General features: G+C 41.9%; 1 pseudogene; it reads left to right on the forward strand.

Moving 5' to 3' along the window:
* Positions 1-2,100: 2,100 nt before the first annotated feature.
* Positions 2,101-14,808, forward strand: part of LOC123934610 — a 91,102-nt pseudogene continuing 78,394 nt past the window's right edge.

A 14,808-nucleotide genomic window follows, 5' to 3' on the forward strand; every position in this document is an offset into this window, starting at 1 on the left:
TTGCTTAGTGGAAGGGGAGGGAATATTTATGTGTGGAAATCCTATGTGGCCCAATTTGAGGGTGGGTCCTTTCGGTGGGATCTTGCATTTTCTCTTCTAGGCCTCTTGAAGTATAATCAATTTCAGGTCATTTTTCCACTTTTATACTGATTTCTCAGGAGTTTCTTGGATCAGTTAGTGCATTAGTCAGGATAAGATGGAGTATCTTATTTATTAGTGTGGTATATCACTAAATGGGATCTGATCATCAGATTTCCAATATGTGGGTGTATGGGTTTCTCTACAGCACCAAGCAATTCTCTAGACACGAGCTGGGTGTCCTAAAATGTAGCTATGACACTATCTACCTGGAGATAATACCAGATCTCACAGATTAAATGTTTAGTCCCTCAAGACTGTCCCTCCCCTCACCACACCCACACTTCGGGTACCAGTTACAAGTGCAGATTATCACCTGCACTTCTGACCAACTGGTTATGAGTCAGAAGTTCCCACAACTCCCTCCTTGGGTTTGACAAATTTGCTTCAGTGGTTCACAGGACTCTGGAAACCCATTTATTCCTAGATTACTGTTTTATTATAAAAGAACATAACTCAGGAACAGGCAGGCAGAGGAGATGCATAGGGCAAGGTATGGGGAAAGGATGCAAAGCTTCCATGCCCTCTCTGGACCCACCACTCTTCTCACATCTCCATGTGATCACCGATCTGTTTTCCAAATCCTGTCTTTTGGGGTTTTTATGGAGGCCTAGTTACATAGGTACAGTTGATTAAATCATTGGCCATTAGTGATTGAACTCAATCTTTAGGCTCTCTCCCCACTTCAGAAATCAAGAAGAAGGGATTGAAACTTTCAGTCCTCTAATCACATGGCTGGTTCTACTGGTGACCAGCTCCACCATTAGTGCCTTCCAAAAGTTACCTCATTAACATAATAAAAGATATCTTTATTGCTCTGGTCACAGTAAATTCCAAGCATTTTAGGAGCTCTGTGCCAGAGTCCAGGATGAAGACCAAATAGATATTTCTTATTATAAATCTAGCATCCCATTAGTATATTTTCTGATAATGAATTATCATTGCATTTCTATGATAAAACCTACTGGGTTGCATTTCTTGGATAAATCCTAGGTGTTTTAATTTTTCTTTTGTTTTGTCTTCAGTATACTGCTGGATTTTATTTCATGAGATGTCTAGGATTTCCTTTTCTTATATTTTCCTTCATAAATGTGTGTGTGTGTGTGTGTGTGTATTTAGGGAGAGAGCAGGCAAGCAATTAATTCAGTCCGGAAATTTCTGTGGCTCAAGACAACAAACGTTTGTTTCTGGCTCATACAAAATCTGCTTCAAGCTGGGCATCTCCTCAGAGCAGCTCTCCCTAAGCAGTGATTTAGGCGGATCCAGGCTCTTTTCCATTTTATGCTGTTGTTATGGCTTCTAGGTCTCTACAGCAGGAGATGAAAGACCTCAAAGATGGAAGGAACTTTTGACTTCCTCGGCCCTGAAGTGACCATGGACAAAAGCTAATCACATGGTCCCACACAGCTGCAAGGGGATGGGGAAGTACAGTCTTTTAGGTGCTTAGGAAGGAAAGGAAAACTAAGTATTGGAAAGCATAAGTAATGTCTGCCATACAGGTAGTGTAAATTTGTACCCTATGAGGGTAGCCTGTAGTTTTAAATTCTTAAGGGAGACTTTTTTTTTTCACCCAAATCCCAGATCCAGACATTGGCCTTTGCTGGAGGATTTATAGAATGTCTATACCTCTAAACATAGTACACAGTTTTGGCAGCCTATGTTTTATTCAGGGATCTTAATTCCATCCATTGGCCTCACAAGGGGCCAAAATCTTGGTGCTTTTCCAAGTGGTTAAAATATGCAAGTCTTTTATTTACTGATGTAGCTAATGCCCTTACAGCAGCCAAAGCACTAGTGTCTATATATTTAGTAGGTCTTCTTTTAATTTTTGACTCTTGGGGATTCCTTCTTTACTAAATCTTTTTATTTTGATATAATTTCTAGGCTAAAGAAAAGGTGTAAGGATGAAACTCCAGCCCAGCTCCCCTAAGGCTATTCCCTGAGTCCACAGAAAGCTGAACTATGGCCCTGACTTTGGCTTACTGGGACATCCATGGGCTGGCTTATTCAATCCACCTGCTTCTGGAACACACAGACTCAAAACTGTGAGGAAAAGAAATATGTGATGGAGGATGCCCCAACTCTGACTGAAGTCAGTGGCTGACTGAAACATTCAAGTTGAGCCTGGACTTTCTCAAACTGCCCTACTTAATTGCTAAAACTCACGAGATCACCCAGAGCCATGTCTTCCTTCACTGCATTGTTCACAAACACAACCTATGAGGGAAAACAAAAGAGAAGATTTGTGTGGACATTTTGAAGAACTAGGTTACAGACACCTCCAATCAAACTTGACTTAGAGAAATGGAAGCATGAGTACTTGGAGGGGCTCCCTAAAAAGATGAAGCTCTTCCCACAGCTTCTAGGGAAGAGGCCACAATTTTCAGGGGACAAAATCACCTTTGCAGATTTCCTTGCTTACGGCATCCTTGACACGCACCATATATTTGAGCCCAACTGCCAGGATGCATGAAACATGAAAGATTTCATCACCCTCTGGCCTGAAGAAGATCTCTGTCTGTATAAGGCCCAGCTGGCTCCTCCCAGACCCTATGTTCAGAACGATTGCCATGTACAGCAACAATCAGGGACCTGTTAAACCAGGAGAGAGGAGTGAGGAGCTAGCACTGCACCAGTACTGGTATGCTGGGTCCCTGGAGAAAAGATGGACCTCCCTGCATTCCAGAATCACCCTTCTTGTTCCTCTCTCCTACTTTTCTTTCCCTTCTTTCTCACCTCAGGGCTTATTAGGCCCCTTTTACTCCCCCAAATCTCTGTTCATGTAGGTCCTTTAAAGCTTTACAACACTTTTCTTCAGCAAAGTCTGCCCCCCACTGACATTATCCTTCTTGCACTAATGTCAACCAGACTAACGAGACTATCCTTCCTTTTGTGGTTGTCTCTGCTTTGAGGTACCCAACTGGACCCCTCATCTATAGAGCTCAGGTCTGAGCTACCCAACATTGCCCTGAAGACCAGTATTGCCCTGGAATGCTGGCTCTAGTCCCCCAGCGTGGTCCTTGCCCCAGCCCTGCCTAATCCCCAGGAAAGCCTCAATATACATGCACACACACAATTTATGAAGGAAAATATAAAAGAAGAAAATCCTAGACCTATATCATGAAGCAAATGTTATCCTATCAAACTCAACAGTACTGAAAATGAAACAAAATGAAAAATAAAAACATCTCAACCATATTAATCATGTTTAAAAATTTTCCATATTTCTATGTTTTGATGACTTGGAGCCTTGCTAATCTTAGAGATACTTCCCTTTCCAGGGCTGGCCAATTTCTAGAAAGAGTAAGTAACTTGCCTGCCAGCATGTCTTTCATATGCAAAGCAAATAATCCATAGGCCATGTCTTTAACCACACGTTTTACTCTCTTACACATCAAGTCAGTATTCACCCTGCCCCAAATCACCCCAGGGTCAGGGACAGGACAACAGGGGACCATCTTCTTAGCGTAGAGCCTACTAAAATTATTCAAACTCAACAGTCCTAACATGCTCACCTTGCCTTGCCCATTCCTTCTTATGAAAACCAGAATAAAGGCTGGCATCCATATTTCCCCCTCACTCCTTCTGCCTCCTGATTGACCCTGGTCCTTCTCTCTGTGGCCCCACATGGTGTGACATGCCCTTTCCTCTTGGGAACAACTGTGAATAATAAACTGTTATTTCAAAAGCTGTTGTCTCATGTAGGTGACAGCCTTACCAAACCTGATTAAAACAAATCTCAAGAACATTTCAAGACATCCACCAAGTAGAATTTATCCTGAAAATGAAATAATTGATTATCAGAAAATCTACTATTGTGAGGTGATAGCTCATTGTGGTTTTGATTTGTATTTCCCTGATGCCGAGTGACGTGGAGCACTTTTTCATGTGTCTGTTGGCCATCTGGATGTCTTCTTTGCAGAAATGTCTGTTCATGTCCTCTGCCCATTTCTTGACTGGATTGTTTGTTCTTTGGGTGTTGAGTTTGCTAAGTTCCTTATAGATTTTGGATACTAGCCCTTTATCTGATATGTCGTTGATGGAACTAGAGGGTATCATGCTTAGTGAAATAAGTCAATCAGAGAAAGACAACTATCATATGATCTCCCTGATATGAGGACATGGAGATGCAACATGGGGGGTTAGGGGAATAGGAGAAGAATAAATGAAACAAGATGGGATTGGGAGGGAGACAAACCATAAATGACTCTTAATCTCACAAAACAAACTGGGGGTTGCTGGGGGGAGGTGGGATTGGGAGAGGGGGAGGTGGCTATGGACATTGGGGAGGGTATGTGCTATCGTGAGTGCTGTGAAGTGTGTAAACCTGGAGATTCACAGACCTGTACCCCTGGGGATAAAAATACATTATATGTTTATTAAAAAAAAAAATTGGAAGGGGAGGCGAACCATAAGAGACTATGGACTCTGAAAAACAACCTGAGGGTTTTGAAGGGTCAGGGGTGGGAGGTTGGGGGAACAGGTGGTGGGTAATGGGGAGGGCACGTTTTGCATGGAGCACTGGGTGTTGTGCAAAAAACAATGAATACTGTTACGCTGAAAAAATAAATAAAATGGAAAAAAAATCCAAAAAAAAAAATCTACTATTGTGATATACCACACTAATAAGGAACATAGTCATATGATCATATCCCTGGAGCAAAGGATTTGATAAATTTTCATCAAATATATCCATCCAAAACATATATTTAATGGTGACACTTTTGACACACTCTCATAAAGTCAGAATTTCAATAAGTACTAATAAGTGCTTCTGTCCAACATTATGCTGGAGGTACTATCCAATGCAAAAAGTGAAGAAGAACAAAGTCTATCTAAATGGAATTAGAAAGAGACAACCTGTCTTTATTTGAAGATTGTGTGATAGTGTACATAGAAAATTCAAGAGTAGCTACAGATAAATTTTCAAAACAAATGAGGATTTATCAAGTTTGCTGGATAAAATATCAACATATAAACCCAATTGAAGTCCTCAGGGTGTCTTCACATTGTGCTTTATAACATAATACTGAGTGACAAGAGCAAATTCCACAAAGACTCATGTGGTTTGATCTCATTTATATAAAGTTCAAAACCCCCCAAAATAATACTCTATCTGTTCTAGGGATATATACAAATGTAACAATTCAACTAAAGATTTTGTGCTGATAATAAATTCTAAATTCACAAGCTGATTACCTCTGGGGAGAGAGGAAGGAAATGAGCTGGGGTGGTAACACATGGGGCTTCTCCTTTTTCTATTATTATTTCCCCTTAAAAATTAGATGCAAATATTATAATAAGTTAAGATTTGATAAAACTGAGTATACTTTAGATTTATTATTATTGTTTTCTGTATGAAATATTTCATGATAAAGCCAAAATAATTAAAGAAAAAGATTAGAAAGCTCCTTGGTAATCCAGGTGAAAGCTGATAAAAATATAGTCCAGGACAGTAGTAGTATAGTCCAGGACAGAAAGAAATATTTAGGCTAGACAGGGAAATGGGAGTAGGGAGGAAGCATGCACAATATCACACGGGTGTCTAGCTTAGATGGCTATGCACTTAACCACTGAGATAGGACAGGAGCATATTTTCTGCCATGTTTATTTGAAATATACAGAGGACCTCCTGGTGAAAGCATGAGAGTGAAAGTTGGAGACATGGTTCTGAACTTGGAAAGGAGTATGAATGGGGCATGAGTATGGAAATCGGTAGCACTATAGACAGGAGTAAGAAACATGTGGTTAAGTGAGACCATCCAGGTGATGGTAGCAGAGTGAGAAGAGTAGCAGAGGGAAGAGGACAAAGTCCTAAGAAACGTTAATATTTAAGGGATTGGAAGAGTAGGGGACATCCAGAGAACAGTTGGAGAGACCCAGAGGAGAACCATGAAAGTGTTATGTCACAGTGGCATATGGAGCTGGGAATTTAAAGGAGGTGTATTTGGTGATTTTACGTACAGCAGAGGAGTTCAGTAAAATAAGGATTAAGGATTAAGGGTCACTTGGGTTGCTCAGTTCGTTCAGCGTCCAGCTTCGGATGAGGTCATGATCTCAAGGTCCTGGGATTGAGCCCCACGTCAGGCTCCCAGCTCAGCAGGGAGCCTGCTTCTCCCTCTCCCCTCACTAATGCTCTTGCTCTTTCTCCCTCCCCCTCTCTCTCTCAAATTAAAAAAAAAAGAAAGAAAGAAACGTCATTTAAGTTCTGCAAATAGGAGGTTACTTGTGACCTTAGCAAGAGTGGTCTCAGAGAATTGGGGTTTGGCAGAAAAAGCCAAGTTGAAATGAACTGAGGAATGAATGGAACAAGAATGCAGGAGTTTAGATCACTCTTTTTTTTTTAAGATTTTATTTATTTATTTATTTGACAGAGAGAGAGATCACAAGCAGGCAGAGAGGCAGGCAGAGAGAGAGGAGGAAGCAGGCGGACCCCGAGACCATGACCTGAGCCGAAGACAGCGGCCCAATCCACTGAGCCACCCAGGCGCCCCTAGATCACTCTTTTAAGAACACCACTACTAGCATTAACATGATAATCATGATAGATATCGCCACTACCAATAGTGATAACCCTTTCCCCCATTACTACTACTATCACCACCCACTCCACTGGTCTTTTTGTAATGCCTTTTGCCTTCTCTCTGCTTCTTTCCTTTCCCTTCTCAACCAATCAGACATAGTTATATGCACATCTGAAAGTGCTTAAAAGCATAAAGTTGAACAAAAATCAAAATGGCTGAACTAATGCTTCAGCAAGACTCGATTTCACCTTTAAAAAAAGATTTTATTTATTTATTTGAGAGAGAAGGAGCAAGAGTATGAGCAGGAAGAGGGGAAAGGGAGGAAAAGGGAGGGGGATTGGGAGGGGGAGGGAGAACCAGGGAGACGGAAGAGGGGCAGGGTGGAGGGAGAAGCAGACTCCTCACTGAGCAGAGAGCCTGACTCGGGGCTCCATCGCAGGACCCTGGGATCAAGACCTGAGCCCAAGGCATACACTTAACTGATTGAGCCACCCAGGTGCCCCTTGAATTTAAAGTAACGTTTTTTTTCTCTCTTCTGCAAAACTCCCCTTCCCCCTTCCTTAGCCTTTTGTTTCAGGAACCTGGTACCACCCTGAAGACGACTAAGAGAAAAGTCCATCTAGATCCTGTATTTCTCTATAAGGCCCACCTCCAAGCCCTTTCCTCCCAGTGGGCTTGCCATTTTGAAGGCCATAGCCTGCTCCAGCCTCCTTTCCCAGCAAAGCAAGAAAGCTGATATTCCTCTTTATCCCAAACTCTGTCTTCGCGTCGTATTTTGGCTCCAAAGCACAGTGATCAGTTTTTTTGTTTTTTTGTTTTTTTAATTTTTTATTTCTTTGACAGAGAGAAATCACAACTAGGCAGAGAGGCAGGCAGAGAGAGAGGAGGAAGCAGGCTCCCTGCCAAGCAGAGAGCCCGATGCGGGGCTCGATCCCAGGACCCTGGGACCATGACCTGAGCTGAAGGCAGAGGCTTTAACCCACTGAGCCACCCAGGTGCCCCCAGTGATCAGTTTTTGACAACACATCTACTATACCTGTTTAGGTCTGTATCTAAGGCAAGGTTCTTGCCCCTGAGGGGTTTACTTCGTAGTGGACAGGACAAGCATGCAAACATGTGACTTTAATACCTGTACTCTGTGGTAGTCATTCATATTATTCACCAGATATTTCCAGCTCTTCTCCTTCTGAAAACATAGTAGAATTATACTTCCTTGCTTCTGTAGCTTGGGTAGGGCCATCTGCTTCATTCTGGCCACTGAATTTGTGAGTCAAAGGGATATAGGCTTCTTCTAAGCTACACATTGAAATTTAATTGCTGGTGTGAGACCCTATAGAACCAAACTAGAGTAGGAGTGATTAACTATGGCCCGTGGGCCAAATCCTGCCTATAGCCTATTTTATTTTTCTTATTTTTTAATTTCTTTAAAAGGATTTTATTTATTTGAGAGAGAGAAGGAGTGAGCACTAGATGGAGAGAGCAGCACAAGTGGGGGGTGGAGGGAGTGGGAGAAGCAGGCTCCCTGTTGAGCAGAGAGCCCCATGTGGGGCTCCATCCCAGGACACTAAGATCATGACCTGGGCTGAAGGCAGACGCTAAACTGACTGAGCCCCCCAGGCGCCCCTATAGACTACTTTATAAATAAAGTTTTATTGGAACACAAATGTGCCCATTACTTTACATATTGTCCAGGGCTGCTTTTGTGCTCTAATGGCAGAGTAGCTGTGACAAAGATTATATGGCTTTCAAAACCTAAAATCACTTACTATACAGAAAAAGTCTGCTGACACGTTCTCTAATACAATCTACCTTATCATGATGATAGAGGCCAATAGGATCAAGCGCAGGGATTTCTAGAGACTGAATGTGACCTGCCCCCCAAATTCTTTTTTTTTTAAGATTTTATTTATCTACTTGACAGAGAGAGAGATCACAAGTAGGCAGAGAGGCAGGCAGAGAGTGTGATGGGGGGAAGCAGGCTCCCCGCCAAGCAGAGAGCCTGATGGGGGGCTCCATCCCAGGACTCTGAGATCATGACCTGAACCGAAGGCAGAGGCTTAACCCACTGAGCCACCCAGATGCCCCCCCCCAATTCTTATGTAGAAATCCTACCCCCCACCATGTGATGCTGGAATTAAGAGAGGGAAACTTTGGCAGGTGAATGGAATTAATGCTTTCATGAAAGAGCTCCCTCATCCCTTCCATCATGTGAGGAGACACAGGGAGAAGGTACCAGCTTCAAACCAGGAAGTGAGCTCTCACCAGACACAAAATCTGCCAGCTCCTTGATCTTGGACTTCCCAGCCTCCAGAACTATGAGGAATAAATGTCTGTTATTTATAAACCACCCAGTCTGTGGCATTCTGTTACAGCAGCCAGAACAGATTTCGACAGGAATAAAGGGAGTATTGATGGATGCTCAATATGATAAAGCAATCTCTAAATATCAGAGGTGTCCAAAGGAGGACTGGGCTGTCTTGCAGGAGCAAAGAGTGCAGCTATCCCTGGGGTATGGAGAATGAGTTCCCTGTTGCCTCAAGTATTCGAGAAGAAGGTCACTTACCTCTTGTGAAAATAACATTAGTTTTTTTAAGCTGCATAACAGATTGCTATATATGTGGAGGCTTCAAACCACATATATTTATTTGCTTATGGTTTTATAGGCCTGAAGTCCAACACAGTATGGCCAGTTCTCAGCTCAGCGTATCACAAGGCTGAAATCACCTGGCCTCTTGGTCAGGCCAAATTCTCACCAGGAGATTCTAGGGACAAGTCCACTTCCGAGCTCATTCTTGTGTCAGAATTCAGTTCCTTGTGGTTGTAGGACTTGTTAGAAAGAAAGAAGTCTCAAATGGAGTTATTTGCTTCCCAGGAGAGCAACCAGAGACTCAATTACTATTTCAGCCTCTCCCAGGAATGTGATCTTACAACAGCCAATCTGAAATTTCGTGATCAGCATTAGGGAGGTAATGCATGATGAAACTCCACTGGTCTCTTCCGCTCAAAAAAAGAATCTGCCCTGGCCTGAAATAATCTTTCCTTTTATTTTGCTAATAACTTCTTTGCCCCACCCTCCTGCCTATAAAAACCTTTCATTTTGTAAAACTCCTTGGAGCATCTCTTTGCTTGCTAGATGGAGTGTTGTCCAAGTCATGAATCAGTTAATAAAGTCAACTAGATCCTCAAATGTAGTCAGTTGAATTTTGTTCTTTAACAGACTAAGGTCCACATTTCCTTGTTGGCTGTGAGCCAGGGACTCCTTTCAGCTCCTAGAGGCTGCTCACGTCCCTTGTCATGTGTCTTCTTCCATCTTCAAGTCAGCAATGACGTGCTGAATCCTTGTGTGTTGAGTGTCTGACTTCCTCTCTGTGACCAGTTTGAAGAAACTGCTTTCAAAAGGTTCATGTGGTTAGGCCAAGCCACCTGTATAGTCTCCCTGTCTTAAGATCAATAGTGCCATATAACATAACCAAATGATGGGAATAAAATATGTGGTAGTGGTTGGGGGTAGATCTTGGAGGCCATGTTAGAATTCTACCTACCATCCATAAGAGAATGCTAATAGCTTACTCAGCTGAACAGATCAATATTCAAAATACATTCTAATCTTGAGAACCCATGATTCTGTACCTGTATTGAAGTTTAAATTGAGAATACAGGCTTAAGTCACAATTGCTGCCTACATGCAATTTTCAATGTGGTTAACATAAATAAAACTGTTAGCACTGTGTGAAATGGATGTTTGAACTGTAATTTAAGAGTCTCGGGGCGCCTGGGTGGCTCAGTGGGTTAAAGCCTCTGCCTTTGGCTCAGGTCATGATCCCAGGGTCCTGGGATCAAGCCCGGCATCTGGCTCTCTGCTCAGCGGGGAGCCTGCTACCCCCTCCTCTCTCTGTCTGCCTCTCTGCCTACTTGTAATCTCTGCCTGTCAAATAAATAAATAAAATCTTAAAAAAAAAGAGATTCTCTAGGAGGCCAAGGAGGAAGGATTGTGGGAGACTGAGAGGGTTAGAATATTTTCTTGGAGAAGATGTGACTTGAACTGTTACTTGATGTAGGATGAAATAGAAATAAAGTCTTTTCTCTAAAATTCTAGATGGTTTTTATTCATTGTACATTGACATTTCTAAAGTGTGATACTGAAAAATAGGCTAAGAAAATGTGTTTAAAACTTAGAAATAGGCAAAAGGAAACCTACGTATCTTTGCAAAGTCATACCAGAGTATTGGCAACATATTCATTCTGCCTGAGGATTAATTCTTTTGATCAGTCCTTCTCAAACTTTCATATGCCTCGGAATCCCCTGGAGGGTTAAAACACAGAGGGCTGGGTCCTATCCCAGAGTTTCTGATTGGGTAGGTCTTGGGTGGGGCTCAATAAATGGCGTTTCTAACAAGATTCCAGGTGATGCTGGTCTGGGGAGTACACTTTGAGAACTCTTGTTCTAGAGGAACGTATAATTGTTTGACTTACTATTTACTACTGTTGATCAAGGCAAAGATTCTGTCAAGTTACAGGTTAATTTGTAGAAGTTGCCAAGGTTTTTTGTCCAGTAGAAATGCAAATCATCTTGGTCCAACGAAAAAGACAACCCCGATAGTTAGTTTTATTGCCCTGTAAGACTGTTACCTGTTTTAGGTTTCAACCATTTTGCAATCTTATTTCAGCATTTTCTCTCTCTCCGTTGAGTGTGTATATTGGTTTCTCAGATCCTTCTTTGAACCAGCTTTAGCATCCCACTGATACACGCTCTCATTAACAAGTTAAATAAACCTTTGCGTTAAATAAATGTCTGACATATGCTCACTATGTTAGTATGATAGTCATGATTTTTAACTTCTTGAAATTATACCCTGACAGGGCCGTGTGATCAAATAAGTTTTGACAAGTCAAGTTAAAGAAATTTATGCAGGATTCTTAACAGTGCACCTCTCCCAGCCTTTAATTTGCTATTTAAAAAGTAGATGGTACAGCATTTTACCAACTTATTTGACACTGGGCACTTTTTATTCAAAGTATCTCCAGAAAATACTGCCATACATAGTTATTACCAGTGACATCACAGCCATTCCCACCATCTCTAAAAGAAATAAAAGTTACCTAACTGCACACATTGAATCTCATCTCTATGGGAGCAGCTTATTTTTAAAGACAAGGAAGAAAGCTTCTGTGTCATTTGGCATTGAGAAGACCTCCATCACCAGATGCAGGGTGGAGGAAAGTTTGTCTCCTTTTTATCTTCTCACACCAAGTGAGACTCCAAATTCCCATGAGAGTTCCTGTGAAATGACAGAGAAATGTCCAATGCAGTTTTTCTTGCTAGAGCCAAATCTCCCAATGCCAAAAATCTTTCTTTTCAGTGCAGCAAAATGCTTGCAGATTTCTCATTTTTCAGTGTGTCTGGGATAACTCTCCCACAAAACTGGAGAGCACTCACTAGTGCTAGGAGCAAAATGTCTGTGCCATGTCAGGAATTCTAGGTTCTCTTTCTGTAGCCCCACATCAGGAGACGCCTGGACTGAGCCCAAACCAATGTTCCAATGATGGCTTCTCATTCTGGAAAACTCTGTTGTCATTTGGGGCCTTTTCTCCCCCCAGAAAGGCTCTCACTTTCTCTCTCCACAGCCAACTGACTCCCTTGAGTACTAAACTAAAGTCGGAGAATTTAAAGATTGTAAAGATTGATAGTCTGTGGTTTCCTTCAATTTAGAAACAAACCTTATAGGAGATCAGGTCTCTAAAGCTATGAAGTAGAGAAACTGCTTTCTTTATGGGTGAGCAAGGACCTGGAAGACTGTTCCTAGGGTCAGTTGTGTGTTCATCCAAAGTGAGGAAACCTCATAGGTTTATGTTTGAAGTTCCTGGAAGTATTCCCACCAACGGGATTGTGAGGTCGTTCTTTGAACCTATACATTTGACCACCTTTTTTCTACCTACTGGAATGTATTCTCTCAGGCAGCTGTTCCCATATTCCTTGGATATGGAACACTCACTGAACTCGATAACCTCACTCTTGGTGGACCAAGGAAGAATAGAGATGAATGGAGATTCTTGGCATCCACATGTCCATACTCACACAACTCCCACCAGTCCCTTTGATACTGTGTAGACTGGAACAGATCCTGACTCTATGGAACTACCTTAGGCTGGAGGCAAATGTTTCCCCTGGTGAGCCTGTCAGCTCCAAGGCTGAACACTGGCTTTCTCCCTAACGCCGATGATAACTATCACATGCCCTCGGTAATGAAGGCCAACCCTCTGTCAGCAAGCCTTCCTATATTTGGTCAATCCTGTTCCCTCCCCTCTTGTAGTTTACTGTTGACAATAGAAGTAAAGCCCTTTTCATACTGTCATGAGATTTGCTCTTTGCCTTGCAAAAATGTTCCTATAATCCATTCCATTTGCATGTGTAATGGTCACCATCTTGCACTGTTTTTCTATTTAAACTTTTTGTTTTGAGATACTTGTAGATTTACATGCAGTTGTAAGAAAAAGTGCAGAGAGATCTACCATTTACCCAGTTTCCCCCAAAGGTAGTTTCTTGCAAAACTGTAGTACAGTATCACAACCAGGGTATTGATATTGAAATATTCCAGAAAAAGAACCATTCCATCACTACAGTGATCCCTCTTGCTGCCCTTTTATGGTTACATCCACCACTCTATCTCCCTTCCCCTGACCCACAGAAACCACCAATTTGTTCTCCATTTCTAAAATTCTATCTTTTCAAAATAACATATACCTAGAATCGCATAGTACATAACCATTTGGAATTGGCTTATTTTTTAAATTTAGCAAAATTTCCCTAGGGGTTCATCAAAATTGTTACATGTATCAATAGGTCACTTCTTATTACTGCTAAGCAGTATTCAATAATATGAATGTACCTCCATTTGTATAACCATTAAACCATTGCAGGACATTTGGGTGATTTTCCAGTTTGGGACAATTACATTTCTGCACAGGTTTTTTTGTGAATTTAAGCTTTCAATGATATGTGTGCAATTGCTGGGTCATATGACAATTTTATATTTATTTAAGAGACTATCAAACACTTTTCCAGAATGGCTCTACTATTTTACATCCTTACCAGCAAGGCATGGAAGATCCAGTTTCTCCACATCCTTATCAGCATTTGGTGTTACTGCTATTTTTTTATAGATTATTTATTTATTTATTTATTTGACACAGAGAGAGATCACAAGCAGGAAGAGAGACAGGCAGAGGGGGAGGGGGAAGGAGGCTCCCCACCGAGCAGAGAGCTCGACATGGGGCTCGATCCCAGGACCCTGAGATCATGACCTGGGCCGAAGGCAGAGGCTTAACCCACTGAGCCACCCAGGCGCCCCTATAATATTGTTTTTTAAAATAAGGCACTTAGAGCATTTTCACCAGCCTCCTTGAAACTTAACCAGTTTTTAATTTCCATTTACTATTTTTTAACATCTGCTTCTTTGCTGAGATTTCAAATTATCTTTCATTTGTTTCAATATAATCTGCAATTGCTTGTTGAATCATTTGTATGATGGTTGCTTTAAAACCTTTATCAGGTAATTCCAACATCCAGTTCATCTCTGTGATGGCAGCGGATAAATTCCCTTTTTCCTTCAAGTTGTGGTTTCCCTAGTTTATGATGTAGAGTGATTTTCAATTATATCCTGGACATTTTGGTTTTTACATTAGGTGACTATGGGTCCCATTAACTTTTTAATTTTAATGGGAAGGCACTTTGTCTAGATTTACCACGCAGGTCCTGGCCTAATTTTTGGACTGTGGTTCCAGTGTAATTTTTAGAGCATTTGTGGTGCTATTTTCCTACTTGACTTATCTCAAGACCTGAGCTTCCTTGATCCTTGTTAATGCTGTTGTAGGGAGCTGAAGAAGGTTATTCAGGCTGGGCTACCTAGAGCCTCTAGGTGGGGAAAGGGAGCTTACCTGCTTCAGGGATGAATGGTGCTTCCTGGTGTTTGTTATAGCAGGCTCCTCCCATCTGTGGGGAATGGAGAGTGCCGCCCTAGCTGAGTGCTTGTGAAGGGCCCTTAGAATGTCTCTGAGTGGGGCAGGGAAAGTCTTAGGCCTAGAGGGAAAAATGACCTTCCTGGCAGTCTCCCCGTTGCTTGGGGAGAGGGGTTGGAGAGTACATCCC

The sequence above is a fragment of the Meles meles genome, chromosome X (assembly GCF_922984935.1).
Source record: "Meles meles chromosome X, mMelMel3.1 paternal haplotype, whole genome shotgun sequence".
NCBI lineage: Eukaryota > Metazoa > Chordata > Mammalia > Carnivora > Mustelidae > Meles > Meles meles.